The sequence below is a fragment of the Hemitrygon akajei genome, chromosome 4, assembly GCF_048418815.1.
Source record: "Hemitrygon akajei chromosome 4, sHemAka1.3, whole genome shotgun sequence".
Lineage (NCBI taxonomy): Eukaryota > Metazoa > Chordata > Chondrichthyes > Myliobatiformes > Dasyatidae > Hemitrygon > Hemitrygon akajei.
In genome coordinates this window covers 32761127-32781539 of record NC_133127.1, presented here as the reverse complement: position 1 = coordinate 32781539, position 20413 = coordinate 32761127, and the positions used below count along the sequence as shown (strand labels likewise).

The 20413-nt window shown below is 42.7% G+C and overlaps 1 long non-coding RNA gene across 1 annotated transcript; it reads left to right on the top strand.

The window, feature by feature from the left end:
* Window positions 1-4705: 4705 nt before the first annotated feature.
* LOC140725898 (uncharacterized) lies at window positions 4706-9994 on the top strand. The gene is made up of 3 exons (XR_012098503.1): window positions 4706-4899; window positions 6104-6270; window positions 9777-9994. It is a non-coding gene; the product is annotated as an uncharacterized lncRNA (long non-coding RNA).
* The last annotated feature ends 10419 nt before the right edge of the window (window positions 9995-20413 follow it).

Below are 20413 nucleotides of genomic sequence, written 5' to 3'. Positions count from 1 at the left end.
GGAGATGACAGAGGTAGATGTTTTACACAGAGAGTGGTGGGTGCCTGGATTGCACTGCTGGCCTTAGTGGTAGAAGCAGATACAATGGAGACATTGTAAAGACTCTTAGATAGACATGGGTGGAAGAAAATGGAGGGTTAAGGTCTGCATAGGAGAGATGAGTTAGATTGATTATGGAGTAGGTTTATACAAAGGTAGGAGATCTTGGAGTGAAGTCCTATTCTGCCAAATATATATTATTTTGGGTCTGGAGCACAGTGGATTATTGTGAAACCTTCAGCAATTCAATACACCACTGTGAGTTCTTCTGACCTGTCCAATGTAGGGCCACAGTGTAACCAATTGTACCAAAATGAAGCTTAGAAAAGTATTGAGAAAGTACATTGGCTGGGTATTTGAGAACTCCTAAAAGTCTATAGAGGCTTTGTGTAGTTATACCACCTTTCAAAGATGCAGGAACAAGCTGGCAAAAGGCAGATTTAGGGCCAACGTGAAACTCCTGAACTCAGTCTTAGAATAATCCATAGAGAAGTAATGATATATGTGGTATACTATCTAGAGTTATTCAGAAAGAGTTTTTTGGTATAATATTTAATGGGAGGAGGAGTGATGGGTTCCTGTGGAAGACTCAGTTGGATAGATTAAGTGGCCTCACCCAAGCAATGCCTAACTTTGTTATCTCAAAGTACTTTGTACACAGTAAAATTCCTGTAACTTGTTACACAGGCCAAATGCAGCAGCTGCTTTCATTGTTGAGAATTCTCATAAAGTGCAAAGCGACAAAAGGCTGTTTAACGTGTTCATGGGTGGGGCAGGAAGAAGGGCCCGCACTGTTGCATGTCATAGGTTCTCTGGTGCAAACAGTGTGGGGCATCCATTAGGTGAGATGTGCAGGAGGTTGAGAACACATTTGGGATCACAGAAGGGGCATGGAATGTCTAGCTAAGGTATGATGTATACTTTTATTCAGAAGTGGAACAGTAAGTCATTATGATGGGATGGGCCTTTGGCCAGTGCTATTCTATATGTTTATTCTCTGTGCATCGTTTGGGGATGAGGAGTGACAAGACAAGTGACAAGTGAGGTTTATTGCCATTTAACAACATACACATACATAACATATATAATTTATATAGAAATAAGACAATGTTCTTTGAACCAGGGTGTACAAGACACAATACATGATAACTTGTGAAGGTAAGGATAAAATCGACAGATGAATCACACATAAATAACAAACTGAAGTGCATTAATATTAAATATCGTAAGGTACGGAACAGATGAACCAGTGATGCTTCGAATACGATGCAGCCTGGTGTTTAGAAGCCTAATGACCTGGGAGAAGATATTGTTTCTCATCCTATTGTTTTTTATGCACTTTAGCCTCCTGCCTGATGGTAGAAATCCAAAGAGGATGCTGGATGGATGGATGGGATCCTTACATAGAACATAGAATATGGAATAATACAGCACATTACAGGCCCTTTGGCCCACAATGTTGTGCTGACCTTCAAACCCTGCCTCCAATATAACCCCCCACCTTAAATTCCTCCATATACCTGTCTAGTAGTCTCTTAAACTTCACTAGTGTATCTGCCTCCACCCACTGACTCAGGCAGTGCATTCCACGCACCAACCACTCTCTGAGTGAAAAACCTTCCTCTAATATCCCCCTTGAACTTCCCTCCCCTTACCTTAAAGCCATGTCCTCTTGTACTGAGCAGTGGTGCCCTGGGGAAGAGGCGCTGGCTGTCCACTCTGTCTATTCCTCTTAATATCTTGTACACCTCTATCATGTCTCCTCTCATCCTCCTTCCCTCCAAAGAGTAAAGCCCTAGCTCCCTTAATCTCTGATCATAATCCATACTCTCTTAACCAGGCAGTATCTTGGTAAATCTCCTCTGTACCCTTTCCAATGCTTCCACATCCTTCCTATAGTGAGGCGAACAGAACTGGACACAGTACTCCAAGTGTGGCCTAACTAGCGTTTTATAGAGCTGCATCATTACATTGCGTCTCTTAAACTCTATCCCTCGACTTATGAAAGCTAACACCCCATAAGCTTTCTTAACTACCCTATCTACCTGTGAGACAACTTTCAGGGATCTGTGGACATGTACCCCCAGATCCCTCTGCTCCTCCACACTACCAAGTATCCTGCCATTTACTTTGTACTCTGCCTTGGAGTTTGTCCTTCCAAGGTGTACCACCTCACACTTCTCTGGGTTGAACTCCATCTGTCACTTCTCAGCCCACTTCTGCATCCTATCAATGTCTCCCTGCAATCTTTGACAATCCTCCACACTATCTACAACACCACCAACCTTTGTGTCGTCTGTAAACTTGCCAATCCACCCTTCTACCCCCACATCCAGGTCATTAATAAAAATCACTAAAAGTAGAGGTCCCAGAACCGATCCTTGTGGGACACCACTCGTCACAAACCTCCAATCTGAATGTACTCCCTCCACCACGACCCTCTGCCTTCTGCAGGCAAGCCAATTCTGAATCCACCTGGCCAAACTTCCCTGGATCCCATGCCTTCTGACTTTCTGAATAAGCCTACCGTGTGGAACCTTGTCAAATGTCTTACTAAAATCCATGTAGATCACATCCACTGCACTACCCTTATCTATATGCCTGGTCACCTCCTCAAAGAACTCTATCAGGCTTGTTAGGCACGATCTGCCCTTCACAAAGCCATGCTGACTGTCCCTGATCCTTAAAAATACTAAGGACCCTGTGTATGCAGCCCTCCTGATAAATGTCTCTGATGGATGGTAGGGAGATCCCTATGATCCTCCCAGTGTTCTCACAGGCCTTTGTAGGGGTTTCTGGTCCAATGCTCAACAGCTTGCATACCAGATGGAAATGCAACCCGTCAGGATACTCTCAATGGTGCTCCTGTAACATGTGGTTAAGATGTGGGGGGAGGTGGGAGCCTTGCTCGCCTCAATCTTCTTAGGAAGTGGAGGCACTGCTGTGCCTTCTTGTTCAGGGAGGTGATATTAAGGGACCAGCTGAGGTCATCTGTGATGTGAACTCCCAGGAACTTGGTGCACTTATCTCTCTCTACAGAGAAGCCATGAATTCGCAGAGGGGAATGGCTTGTCTGTGCCACAATGATTCCCTTTGTCTTCTCCACGTTCAGGCTTAGGTTGTTCTTCTCACACCAGTCTACCAGCTGTTTTATTTTCTTTCCATACTCCATTTTGTCATCGTACTTGAAGCCAACCACTGAGTACACACACTCATCATTTTAGGAACAGCTTCTTCCCCTCCGCCATCAGGTCTCTGAACTGTCCATGAATCCATGGAAACTACCTCCCTATTTTGCTCTATATTTGTACTATTTATTTATTTTTTATTTATTTAGTTTTATTGTAATTTTTATGCATTGCACTGTATGTGTGCATTGCAGGGTGACGCAATAGCCTAGCAATTAGCATAATGTTTTACCGTGCTGTGGATCACCGTCCTGGGTTCAATCCCCCCCCACTGTCCGTAAAGCATTTGTACGTTCTCCCCGTGACAGTTTTCTCTCACGTTCAAAAGACATACAGTTCAGGTTAGGGTACGAGAGCTGCGGGCACGCTATGTTGGCACTGGAAGTGTGGCGACACTTGCAGTTTGCCCCCAGCACGATTCTCAGATTGTGTTGGCCATTGGCGCAGAGAGAGGAATTTCATCTTGTATGCTTCAGTGTTTCAATGTACATGTGACCACTAAAGCTAATCTTTAATTTTTGTACAGCTGCCACTAACCAGCAAATTTCATGACTTACCATAAACTAAAAAGCACTTGGATAGGTACTGTACACGGATTTGGGAAGGTCCCTCGAAACCGTTCCATTCCACCTGCCTGTCCAAGTGCTTTTTAAATGCTGTTCTGTACCTGTGTCAACCACTTCTTCTGGGAGTTCATTCCATAATGGACATCCTCTGCATGAACATTTTGTCCCATATATTTCTATTAAATCTTTCCTTTTGTTCCAGAATTGGCCCATATACTACCTATGTACATGCGTAATAAGTTAACTGGCCATTCTAAATTGAGTGTTAGTGTATAGCGGTGGATTCCACTGGGAGCTCAGGAAATAAGAGGACAATTGGGATCTGTGTAGGATTAGTATAAATGGGTACTTGTCAGGGTGGATTCGCTGGGCTGGCAGACTTGATTCAGTGCTGTATTACTTTATGTTTCAGTACCTTTTACTAACACTTACATGGCACAGGGATGTTGGTATGTTTGGAAAGTTGACATGTGACTAACAGGTCTCAGTCAAACCTGAGATGGCAACTTGCTAAGTTGATTGGATCAACTTAGATGGCTGAATCCACTTAGATGAGATGGCTGAATCAAACTGTTCAGCGGATGCAATTGCCCTGTCAGCAAAGGGTTCCTACCCCTGCTCACAACAATTGAGCATGCCAAGCTGACCATTTTGTGGAAACCCTTCACCTACAGAGTGCAGTAACAGTCTATGTTCAAACAGGTGTGGGTGGTATTGACAGATGTGTGTGTCAAGATGTATGTACTTTATGCATGTCTGCTTGAGTATGTTTGTAAGACAGTTTTTGGTAAATGCAAGGTTTCTTTTGCATCAACCATGAACTGTTTCTACAGATTATAAAGTCTGAAATTTGTTCATTGTGCATTGTGAAATTTGTGCATCTAATAGGTACTCACCCATCACATCCTCTGAACGGAGTTGAGAAACTTTCCATCGATTCTGGCTGCCTATTCTTTGGATCTTTGGACTATTAGTCAATGCCTCTGCTGAAAAATAAGCCTTAATCAAGATCACTTGTCCTTCGTGGAGTGCATGTGAATGAGGTCAGCTTGGACCTTGCATTAAAGTGCAATCGGTGGAAACACCCTCAGTGAGGCCTTGGGCAGGTTGGTACATGTAAAAAAGTTTCCAGTCTTGGGTTAAAGATCACACCTCTGTTTACAGGACTATTTCTGATGTATACAGTGCAAATTGCTTTAATAATGTTCCTAGACCAAATGTTTACAACAAAGAAAGCTGTTTCTAAGGAAATTATCTTGCTGTAATCATGATTCGATCTTAAACAAAAATTACCCCACGTCACTCCATTATATTGATTGAGGTGTAAACAGAGGGGAGCAACGCATATAAAATGCAGGAGTGAGGCTGCCTCTAAGGAGGGCAATAAACAATCAGCGTTTCCTGCTGAGACTCTTCATCAGCACTGGAATGGGAGGAGGCAGAAGGCAGAATAAGAAGGTGACGGGAAGGGGGAGGAGGAAGAATACAATTTGGCAGGTGATTGTTGAAGGGGGAAGCTGGGTGGGTGGGGGTGGATGATGTAAGAAGCTGGATGGTAACATGAGAAAGAGGTAAAAGGCTTAAGAAGAAGGATTCTGGTAGGAGAGAACAGTGGATCAGGGAAGAAAGTGAACGGGGAGGGGAACCAGAGAGAAGGGAAAGGTGTGAGAGGGTGAGGAGAAGGGAAAGGTGTGAGAGGGTGAGGAGAAGAGAAAGGTGTGAGAGGGTGGCCATAATGATTAAAAGAAAAAAAAGGTAAAGGAGAACTGATTACTCGAAGTTCGAGAAATCAATGTTCGTGCCATCAGGCTGGAGGCTACCCAGATGAAGTAACAGGACAGAGATGTGAGAATGGGAATGGGAAGTTGGGTTGAAACGAGTGGACACCAGGAGATCCTGTCTTTTACGGTGGACAGAGCAAAGGTGCTTGACAAAGTGATTCCCCCAATTTGCATCGGGTCTCTCTGGAGGGCGCCGGGGATCGCACAAGGAGGCTGCACAGGATAAAATAAAAGAAACCAATAGACTCACAGGTAGGGTGTTGCCTCACCCAGAAGGAGTGTTTGGGGCCCTGAATGGTGGCCAGGAAGGAGGTATAGGGGCAGGTGTTACACTTGCATTTTATATGTATTTTTAGGAAAATTAACCCTGCAGTATCAAAATATGAAGGGACTGGAGTACAGAATTGTGGATATAAGTAAGGAGGACGTAGAAAAGACCTTTCAGCCTGCCCAGTTAATTATTTCATTCAATTGATTAGCTTATTGTCTGGATACTGAGCTGTGATGTTTTAACTTCTTGTCAATCTAGACTGTATTTGAAGATGTAAACACGAGGAAATCTGTAGATGCTGGAAATTCAAGCAACACACACAAAATGCTGGTGGAATACAGCAGGCCAGGCAGCATCTACAGGAAGAAGCACTGTCAACGTTTCGGGCCGAGACCCTTCGTCAGGACTAACTGAAAGAAGAGATAGTAAGAGATTTGAAAGTAGGAGGGGGAGGGGGAAATCTGAAATGATAGGAGAAAACAGGAGGGGTGGGGTGAAGCTGAGAGCTGGAAAGGTGATTGGCAAAAGGGATACAGAGCTGGAGAAGGGAAAAGATCATGGGACGGGAGGCCTAGGGGGAAAGAAAGGGGAGGGGAGCACCAGAGGGAGATGGAGAACAGGCAAAGAGTGATGGGCAGAGAAAAAAAAATGGGGACGGGGAAAATCAGGGATGGGGAAAGAATGGGAGGAGGGGCATTACCGGCAGTTGGAGAAATCAATGTTCATGCCATCAGATTGGAGGCTACCCACGTCTATAACTATAACTATATTTCACAATCACATTTCCTTTTCCAGTTTCTGATGCAGACAGTGTTGACAATGTGGAGTTTGTGATGATTTGTCTGCAGATTTTAGAACTGGCTTATTTATACTGTTTTTATTGAAGAAATTATTCAGTGTGCACATGTTGTTGTTACTGGGCAAAAAATTGCACAGTGCAATGTAATTCTCTCTTCATTAGCGGCTTAATATAGGGGGTGATAGCCCCTGGCCCGGCCAATCTTAAGAAATCTCGTTTGGGTGGATGCTGCGCAATGTGTCCCCCGTTACAAATCAGTACCATGAAATAACAAACAGTACACAATATGTGATTAAACAATTAAGTTTTATAATTCTTACTTTGATAATATGGTTAGTAGAGAAATGAAATAAGAGAAAAAAAGGGCCCAATCTTATTAAACAGTCGGTTGTGCAAAGTTGGAGCTCACTGATACGTCGATTGTCCACCATCGACCTCATCCGATTGTCGCTGCCCTTCGGACCCTCGCTCCGAGTCCACCCTGTCTGGCGGTCTACCAAATCTCTCCATTCGCGTCTTCTCTCCTCAAAAGCCCGCGATAAACCTCCTTCCAGATTCACAAGACAGAGCAACAAACTCCTGATTGGCTAACGTGCATACCACAGTCCTGTTATCTCCAGCCATAACCCAAACATTGCTGCTACAGAGAAACCACTACCTCAGCAGTGAACATTACAGAGAAGCCATTTCATTAGCCTTAGCAGTGAAACATTACAGAGAAGACATTACAGCGTGTTACGGCCATATTTTTGCACACATTGGTCATTACAAACTAGAGGGATCATTGCTTACAGACCTCTCGTTGTAGAGAGGAGATTCCGATGAAGAGATTTGATCTGAAACTCTGACTGTCCATTTCCCTCCAAAGATGCTGCCTGGTCTGCAGCACCTCTTGTGTTGCAGTCAGATAACTGTAGGGCCACACACTGAGGCATGAGGAGTAAAGGGAAATCCAATAGCTTCTGAAATGTGCCAGAAGGGGCTCACTGGCCATACTTTGAAGAGGTTGTGGATTCTTATTCCTCCCCAGGGATATTTCTAATCAAACATCACTCACCATTCAGATTCAGATACAAATTCATGAATCATATGTACAGTACTGTGTAGAAGTCTTAGGCACATATATATAAAGCTAGGGTGCCTAAGAATTTTTCACATTTCTGTGACAATTTTATGTATTGCACTGTACTGCTGTCACACAAATTTCATGGTATGTGTGAGTGAAGATAAACCGGATTCTGATATGGGTCTTGACTGTGGACTGAGAGTGGGAAGGGGATAGGGGGAGGGGAATCCTGGTTGGGAAAAGGGGAAAGGAGAGGGAAGATATTCTATAATAATCAGTTTACCAGTTTGGAATCGAGCGACCTCGCTTGGTATCGCAGGGCTGGGTATGACTGCACCCGCACCACTTCTCGCCCCGGGCTCTCTTTCCCTTCCACCTGTCCCACACCCCGCGGTGCTCCACCACCACCATTCCCAACATCTTTATAGAACATAGAACATAGAACAGTACAGCGCATTACAGGCCCTTCGGCCCACAATGTTGTGCCGACCCTCAATCCCTGCCTCCCATATAACCCCCCACCTTAAATTCCTCCATATACCTGTCTAGTAGTCTCTTAAACTTCTCTAGTGTATCTGCCTCCACCACTGACTCAGGCAGTGCATTCCACGCACCAACCACTCTCTGAGTGAAAAACCTTCCTCTAATATCCCCCTTGAACTTCCCTCCCCTTACCTTAAAGCCATGTCCTCTTGTACCGAGCAGTGGTGCCCTGGGGAAGAGGCGCTGGCAGTCCACTCTGTCTATTCCTCTTATCTCCTGCCAGATTTACAAACTTGCTCTCTGCTCCACGTTCACTAATACAGTACTGTGCAAAAGTCTCAGGCACCCTAGCTATATACTGTATACGTGCCTAAGACTTTTGCACAGTATTGTACATCAAAAGATATAGAGAATTACATCATTTGTTTTAACAACCAACACAGCCAAGGATGTTCTGGGGGCAGCCTGCAAGAGTCACCACACATTCCAGTACCAAGACAGCATGCCCATCATGCTCAGCAAACACTACAAGCGACAAAGTAACGAGAGTGAAACAAACCCGTTCCACGTATTAGTCTCTTCAATGTCCCTATTATATCAGCCTCTAGCACTACCCTCAGCCTACCTCTGACATACCCCCATACTTCCCTCCACTCACCTTAAAATTATGCCCTCTCGTATTAGCAATCTGCGCATTGGGAAAAGGCTGTCCACTCTATGAATGCCTCTTATCATCTTCTACACTTGTATCGTTGCCTCTCACCCTCCTTCATTCCACAGAGAAAAGCCTGAGCTCACTCAGCCCTTTCTCATAAGACACGTTCTCTAATGAAGGGTCAAGGATCAAGGAGCAACATTTATTCACCATGTACATTTCTATTTATTAGGAATTTCAGTGGGAAATCTCCTCTACACCCTCTCTAAAGCTTCCATATCCTTCCTATAATGAGGCAAACACGATTCTTCCAGTATGGTCTAACCAGCATTTTATAGAACTACACCATTACCCCACGGCTCTTGAACTTAATGGATTGTCATACAATCAATCAAGCTCAATTGAATCCTTACTGTTTCCTCTGTTGAAGGGTGATTAGGAAGGAACAATACACATAAGCATAACCAGTATCCCAACACACTTAAGCAAAATAAGAACAAATTTCTCCCTTATTTTATTGAACTCCTTGGAGATACAGGAACAAGTTTTATTCACTGAACTTTGGAGGCCAGTTCTCATCTAATAATGACCCTCAGACACTGATCCATAAACACCTTCAATAACAAAGCGAGAATGACTCACTGAATAACATTTAATTTTTTTAATAGGCCCATTGCACAAGACCAGGCTGCCTGTTCAGATGACACCCAGTAATCATTACTGCAGACAATTAACTGCAAGAATATTCAGGCCGGTAAATGAACCCTTTCCAATCTGACACCATTAAGCATATTTAAAAACCAAACCTTTACAAACTGCATCAGTGAGCTTGCTGTTAGGTCATTATCATTATCTTTATGCAGTGTCACTGTACAGAAATAGTTGTGGCAAAAGTGTTTTATGTGCTGACGTTTTTCCTGTTGCTCAGATCCACAGATCCCTTGGTTCCAGATGTCATAGAGAAGTACAGCACAGAAACAGCCCTTCGGCCCACCTAGTCCATGCTGAAACCATTGAAACTGCCTACCCCTGTCAACTTGCATGGGGACCATAGCCCTCCATACCCCTACCATCCATGTACCGATCCAAACGTTGAAATTGAGCTCGCATGCACCACTTGTACTCAAAGCTCATTCCACACTCCCATGACACTCTCCTGTCATCCGTAAAGCTGCAGCAGCTGGGCAGCCCTTTGATTTCCATGGATCAGACCGGGGGTTTAGAGAGCTCACAGCGTGATATTATACTGCAAGAGCAGATTGGAACATCGAGAAAGCTTTTGCCCCAATTCCACCATCTTGGTTATATGATACAATGAAAAGGAAATTGTTGACTAAACAGGGAAACCAAACTGTGAACATTAGTCTGCACCCAACCCTGTTTACCACAAGTTATGGAATAATGCAGAAGAGAAGGCTATACAGCTCAATACTGGATCTTCAAAGGAGATTAGTCCACAGTTCCATTTATCTTACTCACCTGTGCTATCCTTTCTGGCATACTCCTCCTTTCAAGTACACAATCTTCTTTGAAAATTATTATTGAAACTGTTTCCACTGATCATTTAGACTGCGTATTCCAGATCTTAATAATTTGCAGTGGAAAGGAATGTCTTTTTAATTCCTCCTTGTTTTCTTATAAACCCGTGACCTCCAACCTTCCTACCTGTGGAAATGGACCTTCATCAGACTCTAGGTTGCAACCTGCAGTTCTTTTCCTACTTTCCTCACACCATTGTAACATTCTGAGCAGAACCCTCAATATACTGACTCGGGAAACTTCCCTGAACATATTTCACAAATTAGACCTTGTACAGGTCCTTAGCGCTCTGGATGGCCTAGTCAATATGGGGAAATTTCGATAGGTGCACAATGGAAAGTATCCTGACTGGTTGTGTCTCGGCCTGGTATGGAAACACCAATGCCCAAGAACAGACAAGCCTACAAAAGTGACGGAGGCAGCCCAGTCCACCACAGGAAAAGACCACCCCTCCGTTGAGCACACTGAGGCTGTGGCCTGCTCCTGCTGCTCCAGTCTTTGTGTCTGCGAGCCCCGTGACAATTTGCTCTGGTGTGCGATGAACTGAGGCCGAGGCTCTGGGCCTGCTCCGGCTGCTCCGGGCTTCATGTCTATGGATTCACTTTCATTCTGAATGCTGTTGCTTGCCTTTATTGTTTGCACGATTTGTGGGTTTTTTTTCTTTCTCCGCACATTGGGTGTTTGTAAGTCTTTTTTTAATGGGTTCTTTAGGGTTTCTTGTTTTATGGCTGCCTGTAAGGAGACGAATCTAATGATTGTATAATTTATACATACTTTCAGAAGAAATGTACTTTGAACTTTCGAACTTTGTGATCTACAAGGAACCCTGCAACAAGAAAGCACATCCACCATCAAGGACACCACCATCCAGGCCATACTCTCTTCTCGCTGCTGCCATCGGGAAGCAGATACAGGAGCTTTAGGTCCCCACACCACCAGATGCAGGAGCATTACCCTACAAGATTCTGAACCAATGTGGTCAAATTTGCTCACCTCAACACTGAGAGATCATTGGACACAAAACTACAACTCAATATTATTTATTTACTTACTTATTTATTGTTATTATTATTTGTGTTTTGTATATGCAGATTGGTTGCTTGTCAGTCTGTTTGTGTGTAGTTTTTCATTGATTCTATTGTATTCCATGTTCTACTGCAAATGCCTGTAGGAAAATAAATCTCAGGGTGGTATATGGTGGCTTATACGTACTTCGGTAATAAATTTACTTTGAACTTTGAAATTAAAATCTCCTACTGTTACAACCCTATTATTTTTATAACTTTGAGCAATTTCTCCACCCACCAGCTCCTTAAGCTCGTGCTGACCATTGGGGGAGAGGGAGGGGTGGATGATGTATCTTTGATACGGTCCCCACTATAGTGACCCATGTGACCAAGGCTGGTGAAGACCTGTTGGGATGGAAGGGCTTGAAACCCATTATATCTCTAAATTGAAATTAAAGTTAAATTAAAATTAATTAAATTACCGAGTTGACAGTCTGGAAAAACAACTAAAAGTTTAGAAGTTCCAGTCCATTGAGTTTGTACTGCCATTCTATCATGTTCGATTTACTATCCTTCTCGACCCCATTCTTCTGGGCAGAACTGAAAAAGCGTGTGCGAGCAAGGAGGCCTACAAACCTGACTCAGTTACACCGGTTCTGTCTGGAGGAATGGAACAAAATTCCAGCAACTTACTGTGAGAAGCTTGTGGAAGGCTACCCAAAACGTTTGACTCAAGTTAAACAATTTAAAGGCAATGCTACTGTGGTGAACTACATATACCTGTCTGGACTGCTCCTGTGGCTCCTCCCACAGACCCCTGTATAAAGGCGACTGAGGCCTGCTGCCCAGCCTCATTCCCCAGGATGTAGTGTTGTTCATTCTTCCAGTCAATAAAAGCCGATACCTCGCTTCCAACGTCTCAGCGTGAGTTATTGATGGTGCATCAGCTACCAAACACTAACAAAGTGTATGTAAACTTCTAACCCACTAGGAGTGTGATGAAAGAAATAAAAGCTGAAATAAATAATTCTCTCTACTATTATTCTGACATTTCACATTCTTAAGATAAAGTAGTGATCCTAACTGACCTAAGACAGGGAATGTTTTCTAGGATTAAATGTCAGGAATTGTGAGAAACTGAGTTTAAATGTATTTAGCTAAGGTGCCTGTAAACTTCTGACTTCATCTGTATTGGTAAATGGAAATTAGTTTATTATTATCACATGAAGCAGAAGCAGAATCAGGTTTAACATCACTGGCATATGTCAAGAAATTTGTTGTTTTTGTGGTACAAGGCAATACTTAATGATAAAACTGTGAACTACAGTAAATAAATAAATAAACAAACCAACAAACAAATAAACAAATAGTGCAAAACAAAGTAGTGAGCTAGTATTTATGGGTTCAATGTCCGTTCAGAAATCAGAAGGCAGAGGGGACGAAGCTGTTCTTGAATCAATGAATGTGTGCCTTTAGGCTCCTGTACTTCCTTCCTGATGAGAAGAGGCTACGCCCTGCGTGATGGGGGGTCCTTACATACACCGAGGTACAGTGAAAGACTTTGTTTTGCATGCCAACCATACAAATCACTTCACCACATCAGTATGTCAAGCTAGTATAAGGGAAAAGCATCAGCAGAACACAGAAAAATTAATGTTATGTTACAGTTACAGAGTGCAGTGGAGGAAGACAATAAGGTGCAAGGTTATACGAGGTGAAGAGTCCATTTTATCTTACAAGACATTCAGTCAATGATGTTACAACAGCAGGATGAAAGCTGTCATTTTTTTACCATGTCAGGGATGTCAGAGATAATACCAGTCCCAGACCAGCAATCAGTTGTTGAAAGACTTGTACCTCTCTGATAGAAAATTAGATCCCTATGTTTCAACCTTCGAGGGCATGTCATGATTTTAAACACCTTGATTAAATCCCTTCTCAGCCTCCTGTTTATTCTTTACCGAGACAATGGGCTTGGTGGTGTTTGATCACCATTTTTTTGGTGTTAGTTCATCTCCTCTTCTTGGCTGAAGTGTTTCTCTTGTGCCTTGGGTCTGAAGATCCTACTCTGAAGACCTGAGCACATAGTTTACAATTGTAAGTGCATCTTCTTTTTGTTTCTCCTTTCAGCTGCGGTCATGTCCACATGGAGTTATCGCCAAATCCTCCACAGCATTAGGCTCCAAATTAACTAACTCTGTTTACAATGGGGTGGTCTTGATGAGAAGGTTTAACCGGCTACACATAAATGTTAAAGGCATATCATGGTTTCATGCCAAAAATTAGATTGCTCAATCTGTCATTTTGATAGATGAATATATTGTCTGTAAGTATCCCTGCACTTGTAGGAAGAGTTCATCTGCATATTTTTCAACAGCAACAACTTTTGATCTTTCTTCACAGCACAGAATTATTCTGTTGCTTGGCATTCCACTAAAGCAGCAGCACACATGCAGAGATGGGCTCTGTTTCTCAGAGGACACAATTACAAGATCGAATTCAAGAGGACAACTAATCATGGAAATACTGCTGGATTGTTCCACTTATCCTTGGAAAAGGAAATAACTGAAAAATTTACATAATTTTCCTAATGCAAATCAAAAGTCTCCCTATTACGGCAGAGATGATGTAAAGGGAAAGCGAAAAAGGCACCACACTATCTCAGGTTTGTATGGCAATGCAAAATAGCTGGAATGTGCAGCAGGAATTCCGTTTCCTCCGTTTTTACCACATTTTATTGCATTATGTGGGGTTTGAAACTTGTTGCATCAAACAAGCTAACAGTTAAAGTGTTGGAGGAGCTATATGCCAGTCATCTAGATCTAGGCATGGTCAAGATGAAAGCATGGGCTTGAAGCTTTGTCTGGTGGCTTGGGATAGATCAGCAGATTGAGCATCTCGCCGTGCACTGTTTGGGATACCAACACGTCCAGAAGAAAGGTATTCAGAGCTGTCAGAGTCAACTCCTACAATCGCCATGGATGCGGCCCTAGAATCTGAAATTCTTTCACAGCCACAAGTCTTAACTGCCAAGCAGAGTGACCCCTGCACCTTGTCAGGTGAGACGTCATCTCAAAAGAGTAAGAAGTCCTCCACAGTGATTAAATCTTTAGGCCTAAATGGGAACATTTTAAACTTACTATGCCAATGTTTTCAGTTTCACCGTGCCCAGATGACTGGCATGTAGCCCCTCCAACACTTAAGCTCTCAGCTTGTTTGGTGCAACATCTCAAACCCCTCATAATGTAAACCCCCATCAAAGGTAAGTTCATCCCAGCAGTGGTAAAGATGTACTTATATTATATAGTATACTGTATATATAGTAAATATATCATTTGATTAAGCATTCTCTTTTTTACAGAATTCATTACGGGTTATATATAAAAGTACGTTATTACATCACCACATTATATGTGCGCACCCCACTAAAAGTAAAGAAATGAAATTGCAACGATTATCCCAGGACTCCTGTGTTTTTCTTTCAATCAGTTTATGAAGTTACAAAACATAATAAACTTTTCAATAGCAAAGTATTAGTTGTCAAAACTGATTGCATTTTGTGTCAGCAATTCCAATATATCTTTTAATTCAAGTTAAAGAATGAAATATGATAATCCAAGCACCCTGTACAACCTATGCTTTAATATATTTGTTATTAAGATGCTCCAGAAGTTAGGCTACTCCCCATTTGTAGCACATGATTATTTATATTTGAATGTTGTGACAAAAGGTTTAAATAGGTGCATCAGTCACTGAAATGGAGGATTGGGAGGTCAAATCCCATTGTGGCAGGAGGGAAATGTGAATATTCTGGATCTAAAAAGATATATAATCAGTAGGAGGGATTGTAAAGCTCTAGGTTATTGGAAAACCCCATTTGGCTGGCCAATATCCCTTAGGGGAATGAAATTCAGCATGATTTTCTGCCTGGAGCACTGCAATATGGATGACTCTTTATAACCCTCTGAAGAGGCCCTAGCAAGTCATTCCATTGCATTAAATTGCTCTACCTCCATATTTACCAGCATTGTTGGAGGACATTCGCCATAAGGACTACAGTGTAGAAACTAACAAGGGGAGGACGTTTAATTCCTCAAGATTTCTTTTTGCCATTCACTCTGAACACTGCTAATCAGTGATATATTCTAATTGTATCAAGCACATATAACTGTAAACTGTGTAATTCTTATTTTAACTGTGCCAATATCTCCCCACACCCCGCCTCTCAATCCACAAAGTCATGAGATGACAGTGTAGAGCAGAACATTTTTATAAAGAACATATATCATATTTTTGCCTTGAAGTTCTCCCTGATAACAGATGGGGTGGAAAGTCCATCACTGAATCTATGACATTTTCTAATATGTAAGACCACAATGTGAGTGCAATATTGAAACAGAAAAGTATTACTTTTCTATCTTTCTACATGTTTGCTCTTGAGCTGTTGGGTTGTAACCTCATATCTGCAGGTAACGGATTGATCGTGGCAAGAAACTGAACATTACTGTGCATGTAGGTTTATCTTTGCATTTATGACAGGATGTGGTCTTAGATGCGTGTTAATAATAATTTTTCTATACAATCACTCATACGTTGTGGACTATGGTGACTCGGCATATTCAGCCCCAGTTGACTGCCTTGCTAGGACACATCGTGGTCAACCACATTGCTGTAGTTCTGAGTTTGAATCCGTATTGGGCTAGAGAAGGTTAGCAGGTGAACTTCTGTGAAAATTGATGGTCAGCATTATTGATTCTACATATTTTAATGTTGCCATGATGGAACTTGCATGTTGAACCTCAATCATTATCAATACTACTTGAATACTGATCAACCAACAGAACTACTCTGCCACCATACTCTGCTGTTATAAGGTTGCAATTCAAGTCTAATCTTTTAATGAAGTGTTTGAAAGCATGGTATTGCTGATGTGCTATGATAGTTAGCTCAATACTTGAAGAGGTCAAGCCTTGCCACCGATTTTCATTTCTCTTATTAAGTTATATTTTAAAAGAAACAATAAACATTGAATTGATTTCTTCTGTCTGTTATATTTAGACTTGCACTTGCCCATTAAAATAAAGACATTAGTAGCCTTTTAAAATAATGCAGGATATTAGCTCTTGGAATTCGTTCTGTCATTTGTCTCACGCTGTCGTCGATACTCCTGTATTGGTCTCCATGTTGGGAACTCCATTCACAGGTCATGATATTCCTTTCATTTCCTTACACTTTTGCCGATCGGCACTCAGTTCCCGAGTAACTGCTCCTATCGGGATGAAGTTTTGTGTCAGTGATAGTAAAGGCAGAAGGTTTTCCACACAAACAAGCTGCTGGAAATCCAAAGCAACGCACACGAAATGCTGGAGGAGCTCAGCAGTATCTACGGAAAAGAGCAAAGAGTCGATGTTTTGAGCCAAGAGACTTCATCAGAACCCTGATGAGTATAGAGTATACAACCTGATATTTTTATTCTTTGCAGACATCCATGAAACAGAAGAAAACCCCGAAGAACGATTGACTGAAAAACAACAGAATCCCAAAGCCCCCTCCCTCCTCCCATACACAAGCAGCAGCAAAGCATCAACCCTCCCTTCCCCCCCACTTGTTCCAGCCAAAAGCATCAGTCTAGCCATTGCCCACCAAGCAATCAATAGCAAAATCTCCTGAACAGACGATGATCTAGAGTCCATCAAAAGCCACTGTTCATCCCAACATTTTAGCTTCCCAGAGACTCTCTCTCTCACTAACAAATGAGAGAGAAGTATCACTCCTTCCACAGGGAGACCAACAGCTCACTGTTTCAATGTTACTGTCTGCTTTACTTTGAGTTTCACCGACTCGAGAATTGACAGCATAGTCTCTCACCATTGAGGAAGAGAGAGAGAGAGAGAGGGGGGAGACCAACAGCTCAACAGTGAGAGGGGAGACCAACAGCTCACTGTTTCAATGTTACTGTCTGCTTTACTTTGAGTTTCGCTGACTCGAGAATCGACAGCATAGTCTCTAACCATTGAGGAAGAGAGAGAGAGAGAGAGAGAGAGAGAGAGAGAGAGAGAGAGAGAGAGAGAGAGAGAGAGAGAGAGAGAGAGAGAGAGAGAGAGAGAGAGAGAGAGAGAGTGATCGCCTGAGAGCAGAGGCCTCTGAGAGCCGCACCCACTGTTTTGATGTTCCAATCTACCATGACAGGAATGCATGCTTTCTTGCACATGATTTCTGAGACTGTGGTTATATTAGTGTCAGTTAAATTAGCAGAAGCAAGCAAAACAAAAGAAATCAGAATGTAACAGAGACTAATCATGTTGGTTCAGGTCAACGAAAGAAGGGACGGAGACAGGCAAAGCTGAAGGAGATAAGAAGAGTGGCAATTGTTGATGGACGGTAGCCTGAGTTGGATCCATCTGAAGTAGAAATAGATCATCAATAAACCAGGGGTTTCCAACCTAGGCCACACGGTCCCCTCGGTTAGTAAGTTTGCAAATGACACACAGGTTGGTGGTGGTGTGGATAGTGTAGAAGGTTCTCAGAGATTACAATGGGATATTGACAGGATGCAGAGCTCTGCTGACAAGTGCCAGCTGACATTCAATCTGGAAAAGTGTAAAGTGATTCATTTTGGAAGGTCGAACTTGGAGACAGAGTACTGGGCTAATGGCTGGATTAATAGCAGTGTGGTGGAACAGTGGGATCTTGGGGTCTACATTCATATGTCCCTCAAAGTTGCAGTGCAAATGGACAGGGCTGTTAAGAAGGCAAATGGTGTACAGTATTGACCTTCATTAGTGGGGTTGGAGGGGGTGTGGGATGGATTGACTTCAAGAGCCATGAGGTAATTTTGCAAAACTCTGGTTAGACATACTTGGATTATCGCGTTCAGTTCTATTTGCCGCATTTTAGGAAGGATGCAGAGGAGATTTACCAAGCTGCTGCCTAGATTAGAAAGCATGTCTTATGAGGAGAGGTTGAGTGCCCTACTGCTTTTCTCTTTGAAGCGCAGGAGGATGAGCAATGACTTTATAAAGGTGTTCGTGATAATAAGAGGCATTGATTGAGTGGACAGCCAGAGAGTTTTTCACAGGGCAGAGGTGGCTAGTAAATGGGGACATAACTTTAAGGTGTATAAGGGGGATTATCAGAGGCAGGATTTTTACAGAGGAAGTGGTGGGTGTGTGGAACGTTCTACCAGGGATGCTGGTAGAGGCAGACACATGAGGGATAACGAAGAGACTTTTATTTGGATGAAAGAAAAATGGAGGTCTATGTGGCAGGGAAGGCCTAGAATGATCTTAGAGTATATTAATGGGCTTGCACAACATTATGGGTGTGGTGAACTACATATACCAGAGTGGCTTGCTCCCAACAGACCCCTGCTGACTACTTCTGTGGCTCCTCCCACAAACCCCTGTATAAAGGTGAACGAGGCCTGAGGCCGGCCCTCATTCTCCAGGATGTTGTGTTGTTCATTCTTCCAGTCAATAAAAGCCGATATCTCACTTCTTACGTCTCAGAGTGAGTTATTGATGATGCATCAATGGGCCAAAGGGTCTGTGCTGTGCGGTAACGTCCTGTACTCTCTGGATCTGGTAGAACTGGCGTTGAGAGAAACGGACTGAACATTTCAGTTCACTGACCTTTCATTAGGATTGCAGCATGTATAGATTCTTCCATACTGTTGCTCAATAAGGCGATACAGGGGACACCCACATTACAGAGTGATGGCGATACCAGTCCTATTGTAATTTTTTTGTAACACCAACTCCATTTGTCCAACCTTCAAATCCCATGTTATAAGTGGAGATGCCTTCCACTGGGGATGTTTTCAAAGTTCAAAGTAAATTTATTATCGCAGTACGTATATGCCTGAGATATACAACCCTGAGATTCATTTTGTTGTGGGCATACTCAAAAAATCCATAAAAGAATCAATGAAAAACTGCACCAGCTGGGGTGTTCAACCACTGTGCAAAAGACACAAACTGTGCAAGTACATAAATAGATAGATAGATAGATAGATAGATAGATAGATACTTTATTCATCCCCATGGGGAAATTCAACTTTTTTCCAATGTCCCATACACTTGTTGTAGCAAAACTAATTACATACAATACTTAACTCAGTAAAAAAAATATGATATGCATCTAAATCACTATCTCAAAAAGCATTAATAATAGCTTTTAAAAAGTTCTTAAGTCCTGGCGGTAGAATTGTAAAGCCTAATGGCATTGGGGAGTATTGACCTCTTCATCCTGTCTGAGGAGCATTGCATCGATAGTAACCTGTCGCTGAAACTGCTTCTCTGTCTCTGGATGGTGCTATGTAGAGGATGTTCAGAGTTATCCATAATTGACCGTAGCCTACTCAGCGCCCTTCGCTCAGCTACCGATGTTAAACTCTCGAGTACTTTGCCCACGACAGAGCCCGCCTTCCTTACCAGCTTATTAAGACGTGAGGCGTCCCTCTTCTTAATGCTTCCTCCCCAACACGCCACCACAAAGAAGAGGGCGCTCTCCACAACTGACCTATAGAACATCTTCAGCATCTCACTACAGACATTGAATGACGCCAACCTTCTAAGGAAGTACAGTCGACTCTGTGCCTTCCTGCACAAGGCATCTGTGTTGGCAGTCCAGTCAAGCTTCTCGTCTAACTGTACTCCCAGATAACACAAAGTACACTGCAGATGCTGTGGTCAAATCAACATGTACAAACAAGCAGGATGAACTTGGCAGGTTGGGCAGCATCCGTTGAAACGAGCAGTCAATGTTTAGATAGATAGATAGATAAATAAATAAATAAGCAATAAATAGCGAGAACATGAGATGAAGAGTCCTTGAATGTGAGTCCATAGGTTGTGGGAACATTTCAATGATGGGACACTAAAGCTGAGTCAAGTTATCCCCTTTGGTTCAAGGGCCTGATGGTTGAGGGTAATAACTGTGTCTGAACTTGGTGACGTGAGACCTGAGGCTCCTCTACTTTCTTCCTGATGGCGGCAGCGAGAAGAGAGCATGCCCTGGA